Below are 22,370 nucleotides of genomic sequence, written 5' to 3' on the forward strand. Positions count from 1 at the left end.
GTTCCTGGAAGTGAACATAAGTTCTATGTACACAATAACTTTGCTCAGTACTGCAAGTAACGTAATAGATGCAGATATTCACTTACCGGTGCGGCCGGTTTGAGGCGAGGCCGGACTCACGGTAAAAGGCGAACTGGACCGTGTATCTTGGCTACTATGGGGATCTGACAAATTTATGGGGACACCAGAGCGAGTGACGGCAGAGTAGATTAGCATGTGTAAAGCGAGCGTACGCCAGTATGGTGTGGATTGTTGTGGAGGCAGTGGAATTTGAGTTATTTAGGTTCGAGCCATAAATTTCGCTGATAAGTTATCAAAACCATTGTAGAACAAGATATTTTTAGTTTTGCCTATTCTTGTTAAGGCACCATTATAATGCCTTTTGTGACGTCCTTTCGTGTTTAACAAGATTGAAAGCATCGTAGGTAACTATCTATGTGGTAGATTTAAATATCTAACTTTACTTAATAACTGAATTTATATACTATAATTTAAACTGTACATTAAATAGAAATAATTTTATATTACAATACTACAGAAATTCGTATGCAACATCATTTAAATCTAATTTCTGCAAAAGAAATTTATATTCAAAATCATATAAGTCTAATTTGAGCAAAAGTAATTAATATTCAACATCATATAAATCTAATTTCTGCAAAAGGAGTTAATATTCAACATCATATACATCTAATTTCTGCTAAAAAAACAAATGTCCACGTTGAATATAAATCTAATATCTGCAAAAGTAATTATGTAATATTCAACATCATATAAATATAATTTTGCAAAAGGAATTAATATTCAACATCATATGAATCTAATTTCTGCAAAAGAACAAATGCCCAGGTTGAATAGCAAGTAGTATTAATTTCAAAACAGATGGTGAAAGAACGCATTTTAATTAAATTTTGGAGTTAAACAGCTTAATTAATGTGATAGAAATATTACATAGAAATATTACAGTTCATGAAAAGACGTGTAAGCAATCCCAGCCCTCCAAAATCTCCGAGCGGCAAATGTTTTGTCGCCTATAATTTATTAGTATTCACGCCTTTGTCTGTCGCACATTGGATAGCATACCATTAATTCCTAAAAACGGGATTCGTTCCACATCTCAAAGCCTGTTGTCATCAGAGAGCGTTTTTGTCAGAAAAAGCAACAAGTCAGGCATTTTAATGGGCAGAAAGAGAAGGAAATCACTCATAATGATAGTGAGAGATTTTAATCTAATCTCCTCATTGAATTAGACCCAATTCAGAGTGGAGCAGGCACCCACTCAGCCGCAATTGGCGGTGTTTGGGCCTTCCGTCCGCGGGTTCCTGGAACCACTTGGGCATATGCATCACGTCCTGCCTTCCAGTGAAACAGGACCTCTTGACAATTCGTGATTCATTTGTCATTTCTTTACTCGGCGAACATCTTTAGTCGGATTTCTAATAACAGTCGCACCATATCTTAAACCATTGTTCTCAAACAATCGCAGCTTTGTGTACAGGTTGTTAAAATAACATTAGGTAGTCATGGTTTAAGTTTTTGGGGAAGAAGTCAGAACCATCATGTAAAATTAAATTGGTGGAGAGGTTGCGTTAGATGAAGATAAACCTTTTAATGTTATTGTTACTAAGAATACAGGTGGAGTACAGGTGGACCAAACATTGCATAAATTATTAAATGGACTGGATTACATAGCAATGTTTCTTCTAACATCCTGTTCCGCTTTGTTTAGTATACGAGTATATGCGAATCAACCCTCTTCACTATAACTTCGTTATACGTATGTGAGTAAATATTTGAACATTTTTTAATTTAACAACACTATTTACAGAAAAACTTACAAGGCTATTTGACTTTAAAAAGTGAACCAATGTTTTACTAAAAATATATAAAACATAGCGGTTAGACTCAACGAAGCCTTTAAAAATTCTTGAAACTTCATTTTGGTTAATTTGTTTTTTAAATCAAAACTAAAATTTATGCAAAATATACGATAAATTAACTCAATTATGATTATTATTTTTATAAATGATTAATTAAATTAGTTAACCACTTTATGTTCGATTTACAAAACAAATGTATAACTAAATTATTATTAAATTACCATAGGCACTAAGATTAAGCCAGTTTCGTACCAAAACAACCCGTAGTTACGCAGATAAAACGTAAGTTTATTAAGCGTGCACCAATTAAAACCCTCGATCAATTTTTATTTACCAAATACCCGCTAAAGAAGTATTTACAGAGTCACTAGAATCAAAGAGATCCTTGCAAAGCGCTGACGATAACGAACTCCCCTAAAAATTCAGAGTACAACAAACCAGACAAAGTACCACATTGTCTACAAGTGATAAAATGCCGACCGGGCGATAACTGTTATCAGAAAGTTCTAACCTCACTCAATAGAACAGCATTACATCACAGATAACAGAATGTCTGTCTGACTGTCGGCCGTTCCCAGACTAACTGCTGTCCCAGTCCCATGTTCCCACACCACGCTTGGAGTGACTTCTCGGCTACTCGTGATACAGATTATAGTGTAACATAGTCTAATTTATTATTGACTGAATGTTGAACGGCTTTTTAAATAAATTTTTATACACACTCCAACTGTTGGTAATGGCTTTGAAATGAAAATAAACAAGATGAGGTAAAAACTTGAAATAATTTTGACGTTCGTTGAAATCACCAAAATGATTGGAAGAAAAGAAAAGCCATCCAAAAAGTTCCAATAAAGAACTAATGGTCTTATTACGATCCATTCAAACTCATAATAGCACGATTACTTGAGGAAGTATCAAAAAATACAATTAGTAAACTCAGAGTCTAGATTATACCAAAACTCTCAATTAATTCCTTTCAACAAATCTGATAATTTGTGGAAAAGTCAGGTTAAATGATGTAGCAGATGGTCCAATGTTTCTTGGAAATTCACAAATTACGGATGCGTAAATATCGCATGACGCAGCAACATATGTACGAGAAGAGGAATGGCGTTGAGTAGGCTGTAACGAGTTGATGTTGGGGTCAGTCGGGTTACGTGGTGCTAATGTTGCAGGATTGGGACATCCGCAAATTTCAGATACCTCCAGTTAAAAAGGAGAACTGTGTTGAGGATGCTACAGCGGAGGTTATATTGGGGTTATCTGGAATCAAGCCGTGATGAAATTCCAGAGTCTTTGAAATTTCCACAAATCTCAGCTAGCTTTGGGTGAAAAAAATTATCTTGTTGCAGGAGGTTTTAGTAAAGATGTGGTAGGATTATTTTGTCACAAACTCTGTTGATCTAGTGGTCTAGGTATAGTACCACTGGGATGTCCACAAATCTCAAGTAGCTTTAAATTAGAAGAACTGTGTTGAGGATGCTTTAGTGGAGATGGTGGTGGGATTATCTGGTCAGATACTCTGTTAATGGTCTAGTGCCACTGGGATGTCCACAAATCTCAGCTAGCTCTAGATTACAAGAACTGAATTGAAAAAGCTGTGGCGTAGATGATGCTGAATCAATCTGAACACACTCCTGCTGATCGTCCAGTTCTACTTGGATGGCCGCAAATCACAGATATGTAAATATCTCTTTGCACGGCTACCACTGGGCGAGAAGAAGAACGCTCTCGAGGAGGCTGTGGCGGAGGCAGAGTTGCCTTCAGCTGTTTCTGATTTACAGCTGAACCCACACGGCCCAAAACATTAACATTCTTGCCGAGGCCGTCGTCTCACCACTTCTGGAAACGTGCTACTTCTTAACGTTTTGTGAAATTATTCATAACTTGGTATTCTGGTAATCGCTAATTGAAAATGCTAATGGAGTTCTGTGTGGTTGCAGATGTCGGATTGAAAGCTAAATATGAATTACGTTTCATAACTAGTCTCCGGAAAAGTTTTTCTACATTTTGCTATAACAGGCTTAATATTTTTGCCTTGTTTATTCTCATAGCATTCATAACAATATGATCTGGTTTATAGAAGTTCTAGTTTCTCAAAAGATTTTAATCGAAATGATTAGTTTTGCTAATGTTGTTTATATTCAGTAATTTATTCATGAATTGTGGCTTTACAATTTTAGAGTGTCTTATTTAATTAATTTTGTTTATGTTGATTATATAACATTAAACTCCCGAATGATTTAACTTCTAGTTATATTGTTATATTTTTCTAAGGTAACCCTTTTGGTGGGAGTTGCCGCCAAAATGACAATTAATAATAAAGGGAATAAAATTATTGTAAGGGAGTAAAATCTCCACCAATAAAACACTTCTTTGCAATATTAATTCAATAATCCCAAAAGACCATGAAGCTTAATATAAAAATTGTCCCTTAGGATTAAAAAAATTGTTAAAATGATCTAGTAGACATAAATATTGTATTCTATTTTTATAGACTATATTTGTATCATTACAATAAGATTATTATAATATTAAATTATTGTTATTACACTGTAATTACATTTTATTGATACTAAGACGCTACGACGTAATAACTTGTAAATTCTGATTGTATTGTGTTTTTTATTTCTTTGTAACAATATTTTACTTCAACATAAAATGGCTAATTGACCTTAATGTCGTATTTCTATAATATATGTTAAACGCCAATGCTTTTAAAAGTATTACTGGACGTTCAAAAAGACCACACGCGCTGTCAACACTTTAACTAGATAACTTTTAAATTATCATATTACAGGTCATAACGTACTAATTTCAGTAATAACATTAACACGAGTTCAAGATATCGTATTTCTTATCGAATCTAAAAATCCTTCAAATAAAAGTGATCGTTTCAACCTCGAAATGGTTTTGCCACAATAAAAAAGTCATTGCGGATAAACTATCAACTTCTGTGAAAGAGGTCATTCACGATATGTGCGCAATTTGGCGAAATACAGCCCACCAGATTGATGTATAACGGACACATTGTAAGGCTGTATGGCACAACCAAGGCCTGCCTGTTTGACTACAACTCGGTTATATTTAGACTTGATTGAAGACGTCTGGACAAATTACTCAGTGACGCGACAAAAATATGCTCTCCTTATCGCTCTGATAAGATATGATCAGATAAGAGGTCAACATCTAGCCCACACATAGTTGTGGAAACTGCTGCAAATTGTTACTTTGTACGTACTAACATAATTTTCTACAGATTAAATGGTGTGATTAATAAATTACTATGTTCTAACAGATTGCTTCTGCTTGCTTAACTGGGAATATTGTCGACGCAAGTATATTTAAACTAAAACTTTGTATACATATCAACTAAAGAAAAAAATACCTGTAAATTTATTAATATTTTGTAATGGAAATTAAAGCTAGGTACCGCGTTAAAGATAAACCTCTTATAAATTAAGAAGTATTAAATTTAATTTACTGGTGGGGAACGAAATAATATTAAAATCCAACTATTTTAGATTTTGGCTATAACTGAGCGAGAAAAAAAGCATATTTCTTCCTATTTTTATGTAAAGCATTTTTATGTGGCTTACTCAACTTCTCCAAAAACAAGGAGTTATTTAAAGCAATTACAAAACCAACAGAACATGATTGATACGAGCAAGTATTTTTGATTTTGAAGGTATGATTAGTTATACATGAAGAACATACACCTAAATGTGCAGATAATTCATTACAATTGAGAGGGAATGGGCTTGTCTCACGAAAAATCTTAATACCCACAAGAGAATTTTAAATAATGTGATAAACTTCTTTTCATTCCAGAACAACAACATGTAACAAAATGACTTTTATTCCTTGATACTATCATCGACTATCATAGTAATAAAATAACGTTTCTCATTAATTTTGTTTTTTTATAATTGCAAAATAATTTATTTTTAATTAGATAATAATTATTTTTTATAAACATGAAAACTATAAACATTATTAACGATTATTCATATTCAAGGAAACTCCCTAGTCGTTATTCACATTACTTCCAGGAAATAAATAAACAGAAAAGAGCAAAAACGAGGTAATCTTGGAAACTTGCCCACTTCCTTAACAGGAAACTCGGGTTGTCCGACGTACGATAATAAGCTAATAATGAAACTAAGAGCTTACCTGTGGCGCTACAATCGTCACGGGAGCTTTCCTCAAAACTGAATTAAAATAGACGGATAAAATTATCTTATCTACAAGAGCCTAATAATTAAAACTTGACAAAACATCCATAAAAATCCATGATCTAACCAATATTGCAAACAGGCTTAGTGAGACAAACTTATCTAATGGAAAAAAACGTTTAATCAGAAAAGGTGATAAGAGGGAAAAATAAAATGATATATAGGTTTCTATATCGATCTAGTTTAACACAAAATTGTGGTATGCGAACATGAGACTAATTGTTTTATTCTTGTTGTGTATTTTTGGTTCTTTATCGATTGTTTTTCGTTAACTTATCATCCTTTCAATTTATAAAACAAAGACACCAATTTGAACTTATTATTGAACTTATACTAACTTATTCTTGGATGACATTTACTTAAATTAATTTAATGTTTGTTAGTATTAAGTTTTTTAGTACTCTATATTATTATTATTATTATCTTTTATTTTCATTCTTTCTTTTAGCGTATTTTTTAGACAAATATTTACGTCAATCCATATTTTTTACTTTTTATCTCATGCACAGGTTTTATACTACTCCCCGTTCTTATAAGTTTTATATTTTTGTCTCTATTGGTTTTTTCTACTCTATATATTATATTTCATTACTTTTACAAAGTTTCACGTAACATGCAATCAAATTATCGTTTCTCTTCAATAATCAGTGATTATTAATTTTATATTGGCCCCAATTTATTTGAATTAAACCATACAATTTCTAGGAGTTTTTTTAGATTTTAGGGTTGACTATAATTATGACAATTTGATTATCAAAATAAGAAATTCCCGTGACTTAACTAACCGAAGTCAAAACTGGTTTTGCGTCGTCAGGTTCCAGTCAATAATGAAGATTTTGTCTTGAATCTTCTTTACAGCCATTTTGAAAAAGACAAAGTCAAAAGAATTCTGTGTGTAGTGTTTAAAAATAAATTAGGTCTGCTGAAGATGAAAATCTTTGTCTCTTGCGGGCTGAATTCGAGGAAAGCGGCAGCACTGCCACGATATACATCTTGTTGTATATAATTAGGAGAGAATAGTTTATGGTTGGCTGTTGAATTATTCCCATATTAGATACTGGCACGAGGTAGTCGTGTAATGCAAATGGTGAAGTGAAGACGGTGGGGGCACGACCACGAAACGTCAACCTTCCATAATATGTAAAACAGCTACATTCGCATAGGGCAGATGTTGGGATATATATTGTCAACTTTATTCCCTCTTTGTCCCCTTAGGCGGCTGCTTCCGGATTTCCTGTTGTCTAGGTAGGCAGTTCCTGTTTTGGCGCCAAAAGGGTTTACTCAGAATAAATGGATATGATGGAAGTAATGCTCATATCCTCAACTCAAGGAGTTGCACATATATATATAAATTTGTTCAACTATTATATACCTAACGTGTATTGAACTTTCATGTACGTTTACGGTAAATATATCCTTATTATATTAGATTATTGTTCCTCTTTTGGTTAAGAAGCATTATATTTATTTGTATTATCTGAGAGTTAATGTATTTATGGTTTGTTTTAATTCAGCTACTTTAACTCTATGTTAGTTCATTTTTTCTGACATCCCTCCAAATACTTCATTGTGGTTTGTATACGTCTTGTATTTATAGCTAAATTGATAAATAATATAATTAAAGTAATGTTTTAAGAAAATTATTATAATCCTTTAAATGTATTTTATACGCCTGATGTATACGAAAAAGGTAAAAGTTGAAACAAAGGGGTAATATAATTTATTTTTTTGTATACAGCACTGCACCAGAGTACGAACTTTCGTCACAAAATTTACTTGTATCACATGTTAAAAATTTTAATTTGAAATATCTTATAAATTAATTTAAATAGCCAATATTGCTTCCACAGATCATCAGTGTTCTATAATATCTGACGAAATAAATCAATTACCATAAATTATTATAATTACGTAAATACTGAATTAGTATGATACATTACATATAACATTTTATTCGACTGTATTTAGTTAAAAATTACGTTGCATTGTAACAATTTTGTCCTTAATATGATTCCCATGGTTTTCTTTTGAGAGATCGAAGCGAAAAAGTGGAAGTAAGTTCCGTAATGATATCTAATTTGGCGAATGCTATAAAGCAATTTAAATTAATTTCTTACGATCGGCCAATTATTGCTTTAATTGTCTGTTATTAAGTGGTCACAAGGTGAGTGTGCCTTTTATAGCTTATTTAACTAACTGTAACTAAGAGATTAGTAATTTTGTTGATATTTGTTTTTTTTTACGGTTGCAAACAATGTAATCTACTTTAGCGTGATACGAGTGATCTCATTATATACTGATAATCAGTTGGATCTAATTGTAACGTGACCCTATACAAAAATATGAGATAATATATTAGGATATATAATAGAAAAAATATGTTTTACTAGACACAGTCAAATCTGTACATCTATTCTTTCCTATAATTTATTTAATTTATTTTATAATCAGAAGCGTTTTAAATTTTATAATTATATTCTAATTTTATTCTATAAACCCATTGTAGATTAACAATAAATGGTATTTTCCTTTTGTAAATAAACGAGTATTATTTAGATGTTTATGAGGCGTACAATATGTTTAATAGTACATTTAAGTAATTTAGAACGGACGATAAGTAAATAATGAATGATTTCAACGAATAACTCAGCCGCGTTACTATATAACTGTATGAATAAATGAATAAATGTGTATGAATAAACACGTACTGAATCGTAGGTTCTCGCATAAACCTTGATTAAAATCGATAATTGAATTTCAGAACTCGACCTCGAACAGCAACGGACGAGTAAGTGAGTAATAATCCTTAGGACTAAAACAGGTATGGATAAAATAAAATCTTCCCTAAAGTCGTGGTACTGAGGGAAGAGAAGTATGAACTAACCGGGCGGCGGGATCAAACAAAATGCGGAGAGCGGGCGGCAAAGAAAAGAGGGAAGGGTAGGCAGGGGGTGGTATCGGAAAACCCCACGAGTTGCTCAGTTTTTCCAGCGGCGCGCGGGAAAAAACTTTCAAACTGCCCTAAAAGAACCACACTCCCCGAGTTGGGCACGTACCTAAGTCGTGCCAAATAAGACGATATCGACAGGAGAAAATGTGACTGATAAGAAAAGACACAAGTGTGATAAGAATTTAAAAAGATCCTCAGAGAGAAATCGGTGGTCAGGTACGGAATATATGAGTAAGTAATAATACGGTAAGCGAGAGTACAATACCTGTACAGAAGGTGGGCTCAGTGCATCTGTGTCTTGCAGCGATCGATTAGGCGTTCATCCTTACCCTATCTCCTCCCTTGCTCTCCCCTCACCTCTCAGCAGCGCCTGAACCCGAACCCAAAACTGCACACAGTCGAGTCACACCGTCTACCACTGTCCACTGTCAACCCTTCACACACTGTACGGTCCCGAGCACACCCTCGGCGACACTCGTCCAAAATTGAACTAAAATTTTAAAAATCTCCGGTCCGGAAAACTCCCCTCCTGAGACGTTCCCCTCTCCTGCCCCCTCCCTCCGAATCGGGCCCACAACTCATAAACTTAAATCGTAACAAAAAATAACCTCCAGTGCGGATCTGCCTTCAACCCATTTCAAACGGGTACTGAAAGCTAAAAAACTCTTTGAATCCATTTAGAGCGGGACCGCGGCGAGGCATGGATTGGCCCGGCGCGCACACACTTGTGCGCATCCCCTCTCCGGCGCCCCCCGCCCCGCGCCCCTCCCGCCCCGCGCCTTTCCGCGATACTAAAAACTTTTTAAAAATCGTCCACTATCCCCTCCCCCCGGCACGATATTTTATTAATGGTCGCACAACGTGTCGCCGGACGCTGCCTGGACGGATGGGTGCGTGTCTCCTCGTCGTGACACCTACACCCGTCACTGGTGACTTGATAAACAGACAAAAATTACATATTATTGTTACAGTCACATTGTTTTCGGCTGTATCATTACGGGCGATTTGAATTACTTTTTCATCGCCCAATTCGACGTCCAAATATAACTCCACCACCGCCAGTGCAATTTTGAGACGGCTTTGCTGAAATAATGTTTCCCACACAACCGTTCCTAAACTGGTGACAAGTCAATAATGAATAGAATGACACACCTTTCGCGGAATACCGTGAGGATATAACATCAACATCATGATGTAATGGTAGTACCAGATATAACGTTATTCACAATTGCTTATCAATTTCCTGCCTTATTAACACTAAAGTGAGTAAATCAGCGAGTTTCCGATATGAGATAAACAGTTTACTTAATGCTAATGAGCGCTGCATAATTAACAAATCCCTGAGACTTAATTAATGTTTTCAATTCCATTGAAAATTTCTATTTGCACGACAAAGAGGTTCTTTTTAAGTTTTAATTGATAGCTTTCATTAACTATTATGCGACAGATCTTGGAGTTTGACGATATTATTCCTTCTTCTATATTAATTAGAAATGTATCCACTACTTACTGCAAATGCAGTATTCATACTAAATTAATTATTCCGCGCACTTTTTTTCTAAAACCCCGTTTTAACCTTTTAATTATAATGTTTAAACTTTTACTATAACACTGTCATTAAATTATTTTAATGATGTTTTATTATTCGCATAATCAGTAAACAGTTAGAGGGGTAATAGTATCGTACTATAGACCTTAGGTCACAAATATATTTACGTTACGTTGCATTCAAAATATGTACAATGAAACCGGTATTTGAATCTGTTGTTTATAAAATAATTAGGTATCAAATATTACTCATTTTATGGATAAGTGTATGAGTCAAGTTCTTATCATACAATTAGAAGGGAAAACTTGCTAAAACGTGTCTTTCAATGTTCTTGTGTTATAAACAAAAACATTTTAATTAAATCTATAAGCAAAAGATTTTCTATTAGCATAAGTTTTTTAGTCACAAAACATAGTATTTTTTAATGGAAAAGACATTTCTTAGATACTTCCACAATAAATTTATTAAAAATAGCGCTTTCGCCGGTTAAGGCATCATCAGTTTTTACATTGTTTTGTAACCCATTAAAACCATTAAAACCCACCTACTTCCACCAAGGATACAAAGCAGAAAATGAAAAACATAGTAGCCTAACTATTTAAAATACGAGGGCTGTTTTTTTTTCAACTTCCGATGTGATATAAAAATAAAACTAGGGAGAGTAATTAAATAAATTTATTATCAAAAGTTAGGTACATTATTAGTTACTTTTCAACATAATCGCCATTTAAATTGAGGCATTTTTCATACCTGGGTACAAGCTTCTTAATACCTTCTTCATAGAAGTTTGCCGCCAGTGATTTGAGATGGGTCTTCACGGCGTCTCGCAGCGCGTCGTCTGTTCGGAAGCTCTGCCCTCCTAGCATCTTCTTCAGTTCCGGGAAAAGGTGATAGTCACTCGGCGCTAAGTCAGGACTATACGCCGGATGGTCAAAAACATCCCATTTAAAACCGTCAAGAAGACGCTTTGTCAAAGCAGCACTGTGAGGACGGGCGTTGTCATGAATGAGCACTACTCCCGATGTGAGCATTCCTCTCCTTTTGTTCTGGATAGCTCTCCGCAAACGTTGTAACGTACCGCAGTATCCTTCCGCATTGATTGTGGTACCTGGCTCTAAAAACTCAACAAGCAATACACCTTTTTGATCCCAAAACACTGTGGCCATAATCTTTTTGTTGTTGAAAGTTTTTTTTGAATTTTTTGGGTTTGTTTGGAGAGTTTGAATGCATCCATTGTTGGGACTGCTGTTTCGTTTCTGGGGTGTCGTACAGAACCCATGTCTCATCTCCTGTCACGATTTTGATCAAAAAATCTTCGCCATCAGCTTCATAGCGGTTCAGAAAAGACGTTGCTGACGCCATTCGCCGAGCTTTGTGGTCATCAGACAACATCTTCGGCACCCATCGCGCACAAAGTTTTTTGTAGCCTAACTTTTCAGTTACGATAGAGTATAGGGCTGACCTTGAAATCTCAGGAAACTGATTGGATAGCTCCGTAATCGTAAACCTTCGATTGCTTCTTACACTTTGGTCAACTCGATCAACGAGGTCTTCGTTTGCGACCGACTTTCGTCCTTGGCCCCCTTCATCATGAATGTCAACTCGTCCATCTTTAAATTTCCTACACCAATCACGCACTGCACTGTCACTCATAAAGCTTTCACCGTATACTCGTTCCATTCTACGGTGAATTTCTGCTGCAGATAACCCTTCAGCTTGCAAGAAACGAATGACACTTCTCAACTCACACTTGGCGGGAGATTCTATCATGGTAGCCATGTTTATGTGTCGCTAGATAAATTGGAAATGGCGTCGGCCGTCTGAAATTGAGTGAGGTTGTAGTGGGAGAGGTGCGCAGTCGACTGCCGCGCATTGCTGGCCGATACCGCTCGCCCAGCCATCTAGCGGCACGATCGGAAGTTGAAAAAAAAACAGCCCTCGTATTTTGAAGTTGGATACAAAATTAACTATGCCTACTAAATTATTTTTGTACTTTATACAAAGCACAGTTATAGGTGAAATTAATTAGTTTTGAACTACATCAGTTCAAATGAGTGGGAGTTTGATGTTTATTATATAGATATATATATATATATATATATATATATATATATATATATATATATATATATTAATGTATACCGAATAATAGTATACAAGATGGAGAATAATATAGAGGTAGGTCCTTGTATTTACAAAAAATAAATAAATAAAATTTGACGTAAAAATTGTGGATTTTGACAACATTTACTATATTCCATTGTTTAATATTAATGATGATAAGATGGATTGGAAAATATAAACAAATTATTTGTGTCAATTGCGACGAGCTTTACATTTCAAGTATTCAATAAATATTTACTAAATGTTTATAAACAGTCGATTTTTTGATATTACTCAGTACAATGCCAGTGCACTCAAACTACTCACATCTTACATAATGTGTAAATTCGGGAAAATATGAATCAATGTTTTCAACGGTTTTTTGTATTTTTTATTTGTGTGTATTTTATTAAAAAGTGATAAATAAATAGTTATCACTACGTAAGAATACCGTAAATATTAAAATAACAATTACTTGTAAAGAGTGAACATTTATTGTAGCGTGACCATTTTCACTGTATTTATAAAATATGCATTTATGTGTATTTGTCCCAAAGTCCGCATGTGACATAGGCTCACTACAACAGTGAAGTTTACTAGCAAGACCACGAGCTAGATTACAAATTTCCAAACCACAGGAAAATATTTTCAAAAATTGTATACGATGTAAGAACATAAGCATGAGTTAAACATACTTTCGCAAAAAACCTTATTATCTATAGTAAAACTCCCTTCATGCCTCCTTGTATTCCTATGTAATTGAAATTCTTTTCTTGTTGGCGTGGTGATAAAAATTCAGTTTACAACCTTATACTCAGAATAATAAAATCTAAAAAAACTAGGTGCTTAAAGTGTAATACAATACCTTCTCCACCCTAGGATGGTCAGTAGTATCTAAATAATAATAAGCTAAATTAATGGTGAATCTTAAATTACAACTGTAAATTGATTACATCTATGAAGGATATTAGATGTTGTAATTAAATAATTATAATTTAAGAAAATAACGTGCTTTTTATATTTTTATGAAATAAATTTTTCCTTGAATTCCTGAAATTATAATTTGTACATACTTAACAAATTTCACATGTTTATCTGTAGAAGTTTAATTTTAGCCTGATTACAAAATTGCTATAAATTTGTTTAATTATTATAAATAGAAACAATAATAATTAAATGTTAATGTTAATCTATCCGTGCAGGTTGTTCTATATATTCCCTTCAATATTTTTTGCTTTCTGACAGTTTGTTCAAGGCAAATGTTAATGTTCAGATGTAATTTTCCACTAATTGTTAAAGAACAAAATTTGTGAAATTAGAGAGTATATTGAACCCTAGAATCCGAATGCGAACGGGTCTGTAACAAGGGTGGAGGGGAGGGAGGGGTAAGAGAGAATTTTTAACCGAACGTGAGAACGATTATCGGAAGAAATCATTAAAAAGACGTTTTTTGAAAAAAGGAATGAGTAAAGAAAGGTGATAAATCATGTTGATGTGTAAAGGTAAAGGGTAGGCAGACTCGGTATAGTATCGGGTTCCCGCGCGAGGGTAGCCCCTGGGGGAGGGGGTAGTTTTTGTGGCAACAAACCTGTCGCCAGGACAGGTATCCCCTTCTCTACCCCGGCCCTGGGTTGTTTGCTGTCAAATTCTCACCAGTTTGAGGAATTCCGTCCTCGGGTGAGGATGTGCTCCTTGCTCCTCTACTGGCTTGAAAAATACGTAACCGAAAAGTCTAAGTGACGAAACTCGAAATAGAATTTGTTGTGTTGTTAAACAGCATCTCATTTTTAGGGTTTTGATCTTATGTTATGATGGTTATTTTAATTTATTTATTAATAAACCATGATGTTTATAATCAAACAGTATAAATATTTTATAGTAATGTACTATATGATAGTCTCTCATTTGGAAGTACTTCTTCGACCTACATCATGATGCCCAGTTTAACAAAGTACCTATGTTTAAAATAAACATATTTTATTATCAAAATTATGTATATTTAACTTCCTGTAATTGATTATTTTGAATTTAAAATGTAATTTAACGGTAGTTGTTAAAATGATTTTAATTTTGTGTACAATAATAATGTACCGATTAAACGTAAGAAATTATTGAAGTTATATATTTTAAATTTGAACATATGTTTAGTGTACTTATATAATTTTAAAATAGTATTATTTTTCATGTAATCGTTTCAAACATTCTACAGAATCGAAAAAAGAAACGAAGTTACTTTTCGTTTGAACATTACGTTATTACCTATTCTTCAGATTACGTATAAATTTAACTATATGACGACAATATTACATTATTAATGACTTTATTTAATTTGATTTATCGGCGTTAATATTTGTTATTGAAATAATACACATTTAAAGATACAGATCTAGTAACAAAACATAATTAGTAAGTGAGCAGTAATTTCGCCACGGAATTTATCAAACAAATTAATGATTTTGATTGAAAAACAATATTTAGCTTTTATAGCTGATTATAAAATAAAATTAATACTTCATTGCGATTTTGTTTATAAGAGTATAAAATGGTGCACGCACCCCACTTCTAAGTGATGGTTCACAGTTTTTCACCTTTGATTGCCAAAAAGTTACTTTCAATCGCGTTAAATAATTAAATATTCAAAACTCTAACAAATTTAAAGGAAGCTATTGATCAAGGTTGTCCAAATTCCATTTTCTAACAACATCATCCCTTATCTCACTATAACTTCCCAAAAACTTTATAGCTTTACTTACGTAAAAATGTTAGATTTTAGCTAATTCCCCAAGTATTGTCCCTTTAAAGAGAATAAATATTATACTATGTCCGTAAATTGAAATATGTTTATTCCAAATCCCATGTTGATATAAAAGTGACGACAAATAAAACGCTCTTAAAGTATGATTAAGTTTATAAGATGAATTGTTGGTTTTTATCAATAGTGGTGAAAGAACACATTCACTGAAAAATGCAACAAATCGGCCCAGGTCCAACGCAAGCGATATTAGCATAGAGACTGGCCTAGAGAAAATAGAGTCAGGCCCAATACACTCGCCTTAGAGTTGTCTAAATATTGGTATGCTGTCCCTGGTGCGTTTTGTTTATTATCTCAGCGACCGCACTTCACAAGTTTCAACGGCTTTCACTCGCGCAGCTTGTAACCATTGGGCTAGGCACTCGGCGATCAGCGTGGCGTACAATACTCTGGAACTCACAGCGATGACAATTTCATAGCAAATTGTTAATGTTGAGTTTAGCTTCAGTTCACCTTCCTCTTGTGTAGCGTCTGGAATCTGATGCTGTCACAGGCTTGATTCCTAATGAACTCAAAATGCTCAATAACTCTAAAGCTCAAAATGAACTATTTACATCGTGTCGACACGAGGGACACCTGGACTACAAAATACAGTGTAATCTAGATAAAGAGGAATTCTCATTGTCCCATCGGGAACAGATCAAGTCAAGTCTGTGACAGCGTCAGATTCCAGACGCTGCAGTAGTAAGCGGAATGTGAACTGGGGCTAAAATCAACATTCACACTGAATCAACCCTTCCACCATAGTTACGTCATGTACAGCTAGTTTTTGCTCGTTTTCCTTCTAAAATTTAAAATTGGAATAAAATTATCTCTATAGACTTTGAATGGAGAAGTGGAAAACTGGAATTCAAGGAAATTGATACTACACTGTTTATTTCTTCTTGGTTTTGGTGTAGGCCTATCGCAGAAATACAAAATACTAATTAATTCTTAAATATAACACATGAACATAATGTAATGGAAACGTATTTACACAATGTTTTTCTAAAAAAAATTCATACATCGTACTTTACTTTCATACATATGAAACTACGAAAAAACACGTAGCCTAATAGCAAAAATCATTGACATGTGGTGTAAATAGTGAGATTATAATAAGTATTATATTTTAGGTGCATATGTGATTTAATACGTTACCAAACGTTTTTAGTTTTTATTGTAAAGTTCTTACTTGGTTTTAAATTTAAATGTTAATGTAAAAAAAACTTATGATTTTTTAATACACAATCGAAATACCTAAAAAACTAGAAAGCGTTTTGACGCTTTAATTAAGTTTACAACTATAGGTCTCCCATAATAAAAATGGGTCGTAAAAATGCATAAGTTTTAATATATTTCCTATTGGGATAATATCAAGATACCTACCAGTAAAGCATTTAATTAAACATAACGCATAGTCAAAAATTAAAAAATTATCACATGTAACAATTAAAAGGTAGAAATACGCCACATCACTTGTCGCGTAATAAGCTTAGCTGAGTTTGTATGCAACATTTCAGTTCTATTGTTCATTGCATTTTCGAGATATCGTGCGGGCACTTGGAAAGAAAGAAATCAAAAATAAGCTGACGCGAAAATTACACATGTATACTTATTCTGGTAGAAATCAAATTCCATGCAAAAAAATAAAAATATACGTATGCATTCTTTCATAAAATACCTTGCCACGTGATACATTCAGATTTGTATTAATATTTAATTGGGTTTCATATCAATGTTTAAATTATACAATTCCACACCCCAAGTCACTATAAAATAATGCTGTATGTGCTGGGATAGTTAGGCTACATTTTTAAATATGTCACAGTTTGAATCTCAAATAGGTGTATTTATTATGTTTACAAATTAATTTATTCTGGTATTTTCTCATTGCCAACATGGTTATCCGTATGTAAAAGAAGTTGATAACGCTCAGCCAAATCCCATCGAACTCAGTGTTCCTCATATAGAAATGAATCTTCAGTACAGTTTTAAATCTATATGTCAGTTCATTTTTGAGTTGTCGTGCGGACTTACAGACAGATAGACAGGCAGAAATTATTTTTTTCAATCCCACGAGTGATAGGCTTCGCTAAAGCTCAGCCAACAATATTTGATAGTGCGATATAAACTGTCACCAATAAGTCTGAGTTAAACACCCGTATCCGGTATAAGTGTAAGGGACATCTGTTAGTCAAATTAATTGGCCTCTCTAAGCCATGAGACCATATTCCTGCGAGTTGTGTCCGTAATAGCAAACACTTAAAAAGGCTAAACACATCTTGTAAATATGAATATGAACGTACTGTACTGTAAATGATAAAAAGTAATTCAATTGATACGTGTAAAATTTTGATGATCAAAGCCAGTATTGCAGTTGCACGTGATTGGCCCTTCTGCCGAAGCAGTTTTTATTTCTTAATTATGTATAGGCTTAAAGCTAATTAATTTGGGGTTGTTTTAGACGGATGTGGTTAAAATTCGGGTTCACAGAAATCATATCACAATATCTCAGAATTCATGGCAGCTTTTATTTCGTGATCGACATTAGAGGTAACCAGGTTCGACGAACACCAACATACAGGGGAGTCAAGTTAAAGGGAAGTATTTTGCACGGCAAACTATTTGGGAACTTTGCGCTGACATTACGGACGTGTTCAGGGCTATGCTTTTAAGGGCTATGTCAACCAGCGATTCGTCCCAGGCAGGTTTCAATTCATAAATGATTATTATAAGCTCTGAATTCAAAGATTTGTTTATTGGCGTACGCCGCTTAAAAGATACTTTGATGTAGATACGGAAACGGTGTGTGAACAGTTTATACACCGAGTAACACAGTTATTAACTAACAGCAACAAATTTAATTGTTAATTAAAATATAGTCCCCATTGCGTAGCCCTACTTTATGTAAAAATTAACATTCTAAACTCAATGTTTGTTATACTGATATTGCAACGCGACGCTGCAAACACGTAGGGTGACACCGCCGTGATGTGGTTAATTTAATTTGAGCTTCCGGAGTGCATGGAGTTCCCTCCCCTGAAATCGATCGTCGTGACGTAGAAACATTTCCAAGTCACTTTCGGCCAGGACTATCAGCCTCTCCAGCACGGTTTAGAAAGTCCCCTGATATAGGTTACTAAACATAACTGCAGCTAAGGCTCAAAAGGTTTTAACTAACAAGTCGTATCTGTATATAAAAAACAAAGTCGGGTTAGTTACACCATTTATAACTCAAGAATGGTTGTACCGATTATAATGGTCTCTTTCTCGTCTCCACTCCAAATCGCAGATCAACTATTATAATATCGTATCAGTACTCGAAAACAATCAAGTAAATAGAAAAAGAAATTTGTATAATAGTATAGACTGAAAGGGCCCGTTAAATGTAATCAACTGATATGTGGAAGTATTGTTTTATGACATTACAAGTTTAATTCATTTAATCAAAGTGTTTAGTTTGTTTACATTCATAGCTTCAAAACATAGAGTATTCTTGATAGTGATAACACCTCTTATTTCAACCAGTGTTGAGCACAGAGTAAGAAAATATCCAGATAAGAAAATTTAAACTGTGAGAAAAATATAATTTTAATTGTAGGCCTACATTTTAGCAAATATGTTCATGCATACAGCGCTTGCTCAGTAATGCAGATATCAAAGATAAAGAAACCATTTGACTCATACTCCAAATTTAAAGACTGTTATAAAACCTATGATATATATTTGCTTCATCGGGGTAACAAGGCAAAATCAACTAGGGAACAAAAATACTAAGACCGGAATAAATTTACAATGGCCATAAATATACACTTTTTAACATATTATATCTTGATACTGGTAACAAGGCAAACTCAATATTGGCTTCGGAAATATATTTCACTCCAACCAGGAGTGCTCATAAAGCGTGCAAAGGCTAAATATAATTAATTAGCATCCAAGCGGCTTTTATTTTGTTTTTGTTTTTAAGTCCATTCTTTTGTAATAATTAAAAGATAAAGTACAAACAAATTTAAGGATTTTTTTCTAAAATAATCCATGTTATCACAGCATAAACAATTACTATTAAGGTGGGTAATTACATATACCTATCAGCTATATCCTTATAATGATACATCTCCCGTAACGCTATGATCAAAATTGATCGTAAAAATGCATGAGGCTTGACGTTGTTCTTATGGAGAAAACCCCAATGTCGTTTTCCTGCAGCCGCCTCTTAATTTTGTTAGATCCTTTATTATTGGTGAAGTTAATTATTTTTGCGATAATGTGTCATGTTCTTCTGGAAATCTCAGACCGACTGATCGGCTAGCGTACATTACACGCGATAGACGGCATACTAGTCCGATCTAGCGGCAAAATAAGTAACTTACTTAATATTTCACGCAATACATTCAACCATACAGATATCGTTAGTTAGCGATAATATTACAAAAAAGTATTTATAATGTAATAACTAGCATTTTACTGTTGACTACTGGAGTTTCCTGTCCATTGAATTTTTTTAGGCATACGAACTTTTATGGAATTAAAAGGCACAATTGCAAAATTTGCATAGTATTTCTCTATAATTTTGGAGTCTGAAGACACAAGAAGAAATTGTTAGCGTTAAATTTTTCAATAAGTATTAAATATTTTAAGATTTTTTTATTGGTCTGCTTACTTCCACAATTGGTTATCACAAAGCACTTGTATGCAAATACTTTGAATCTCTATCTGAATTAACTTGATTCCTCTTAAAATAACACACCGTAACACAATCGAAAAATCGAAATTAATGGTCATAGTAAGAATTGGAAAAGTTAAAATTACGCTAAGTCATACCTGTCCGGAAATTGTTATTCTTGTATGCTGGTTTTATTTCAGTAAGTCGATTTAAAAAAACCCTAGTCGGAAAAAAGGGACATCAATAAAATAAAACCTTTTCAATGTAATTTTATTCTGTACAAGATTATAATTTTCACTCTCTCGGTTCTCTAGCCTTTACAACAAGAATTTTGGAAAAATAACTGTCCTCTAGTTCTTGTAGTTTATTTTATAAATAACATTTTAATGTGGTTTTGCGTAACACAACAAACGACTATGATAACCTTAAACAAACTTTGCAAAAAAGGTAGAAGGAGGGTGTGGACTTTTTGTTGTTGTGGAACAAGTGTCGAAGGACTAAAGGATGAATGGACGCACGCACAAGCTGTCCTGGTCAGCGGGAGCAGGTAGAGGAAGGGCGCGACCGTCTGGACCCTGTCTAGCTGCGAAGGTCGTGACCTCGGGTCGGGTGTCCTGGGGTCCGCGGCTCGGGGCCTGAGTCACTCTCCTCACCCGCGTCTCGTCAGGGTAGCAGGGAGGTCCGGGAGAGGAAAAAAAACGAGAATCCTATTGAATACTGTGCAGTATTTTCAACTACCCCATAGTCAGAAACCCTGAGTGGATCAAATTACCTAAATGGATAGGTCTGATACTATTGCGAAGTCTCCAAGAATATTAGTCGTCATCTAAAATCATTTTCTCAATTAGATTGAATCCTATAAAACAAGCCTGATGAAATTGTATTAATTTCCTGCCAAATTTTTAAATTATGCTGATGTTGCAGATAACATTTTGAAAAGAAGTCTAAGCTGTCTAATGCCTGATAGAAGTACAGTAGACGTTTTTTTTCCGGTTGTTCTATTAGTGAAAAACAATATTTTCTTGTATTGTCAACTTTTTTCGTTCCATTCATTCGTTATAGTAACAAATTAAGTGACAAAAACAAACTTTACAAAAACAATATTTTCCTTGTTTTACGAACATCTTTAACACTCATATTTAAAAAGTCTTGCTTTCGAGCGTAGATAAAAAATTACCATTTTTATAGTAACTCATTAGACAATTTAACAATACAGTTAAAATAATTACAAACAATGTAATTAATCACAGTAGATATAAAACTAATACCAATATTAAAGAAATAAATATATTTTTATGTCTTGCAACACCTTGTCGGCTATACATTAATAATACAATTTCGATGCGCTCGTATTTGGGTTTTGAGCAAGTGCTATATCAATCTGAAAAGAAAATTTTAATTTAAGGAAATTAATAGGACACAGACTGAATAAGTAGACCAATTTTACTACGAAACGTAGGTTCAACAAGATAACTCATTAAGAATTTTTTTATCACTCTGTATGGTAATGGGCTACTTTCCAATACCTGACATCTGCCTATCGTTTCCCTCGTAACTCAGTCAGCTGATTTTCTGTTTCCCAAACATTACTTTCCCTATTCAACAATTCTTTCCCTATGTAAACATCCCTTTTCCTGTATAACAATTGGATTCCATTATTTTTTCTAACAGTCTTATGTTCAAACAGGTAATTTTAACACAAAAATGAGCTATGAGATTTTATTACGTTTCCTTATAGAATAACAATTACTAGACTATGAAATGTAAGATAATCTTTTAACAGATTTCGTGTTCATCCTGATGAAAAGTATCGTTCATTACTTGACGCGTATGATCTATTTCGGAGCTCGATAGCAACACGGCTTCGCGTGATGCTAAAATGCAATCTCGCCCCGCAAATGGCCATTTTCGAGAGTAGTAATGAAATGTACTATTTTATAACAAACAAAATTAACGTTTTTATTTTGTGTACATTTTTATTACACAATAGGCGAACTCAAAATAGTCATACTGTCAAGTTTACGAATTGCTGTTGTAGCGGTTATTTACTTATACTGAAAGAACAACTAAGTTTTTTTATTTCTTTAATATGATTTAAGACTCAGCGTCAGTTATGCCGGCTTCGAAGTGCACTGGTTTTTTTATTGTCAAAGTACATGATGGGATTTGAACCCGTGACTCTTGGTTAGAGAG

The 22,370-nt window shown here is 33.9% G+C and overlaps 1 protein-coding gene across 1 annotated transcript in view; it reads right to left on the bottom strand.

The window, feature by feature from the left end:
• The window catches only part of LOC124362210 (zinc finger protein castor homolog 1-like), a 138,319-nt gene extending 128,611 nt beyond the window's left edge, over positions 1-9,708 (bottom strand). The window contains exon 1 of the mRNA XM_046816528.1: positions 9,331-9,708. The gene's annotated coding sequence lies outside the window, so the exon portion shown is untranslated. The remainder of the gene's footprint in view (positions 1-9,330) is intronic.
• Positions 9,709-22,370: the final 12,662 nt, after the last annotated feature.

The sequence above is a fragment of the Homalodisca vitripennis genome, chromosome 5, assembly GCF_021130785.1.
Source record: "Homalodisca vitripennis isolate AUS2020 chromosome 5, UT_GWSS_2.1, whole genome shotgun sequence".
Taxonomy (NCBI): Eukaryota; Metazoa; Arthropoda; class Insecta; order Hemiptera; family Cicadellidae; genus Homalodisca; species Homalodisca vitripennis.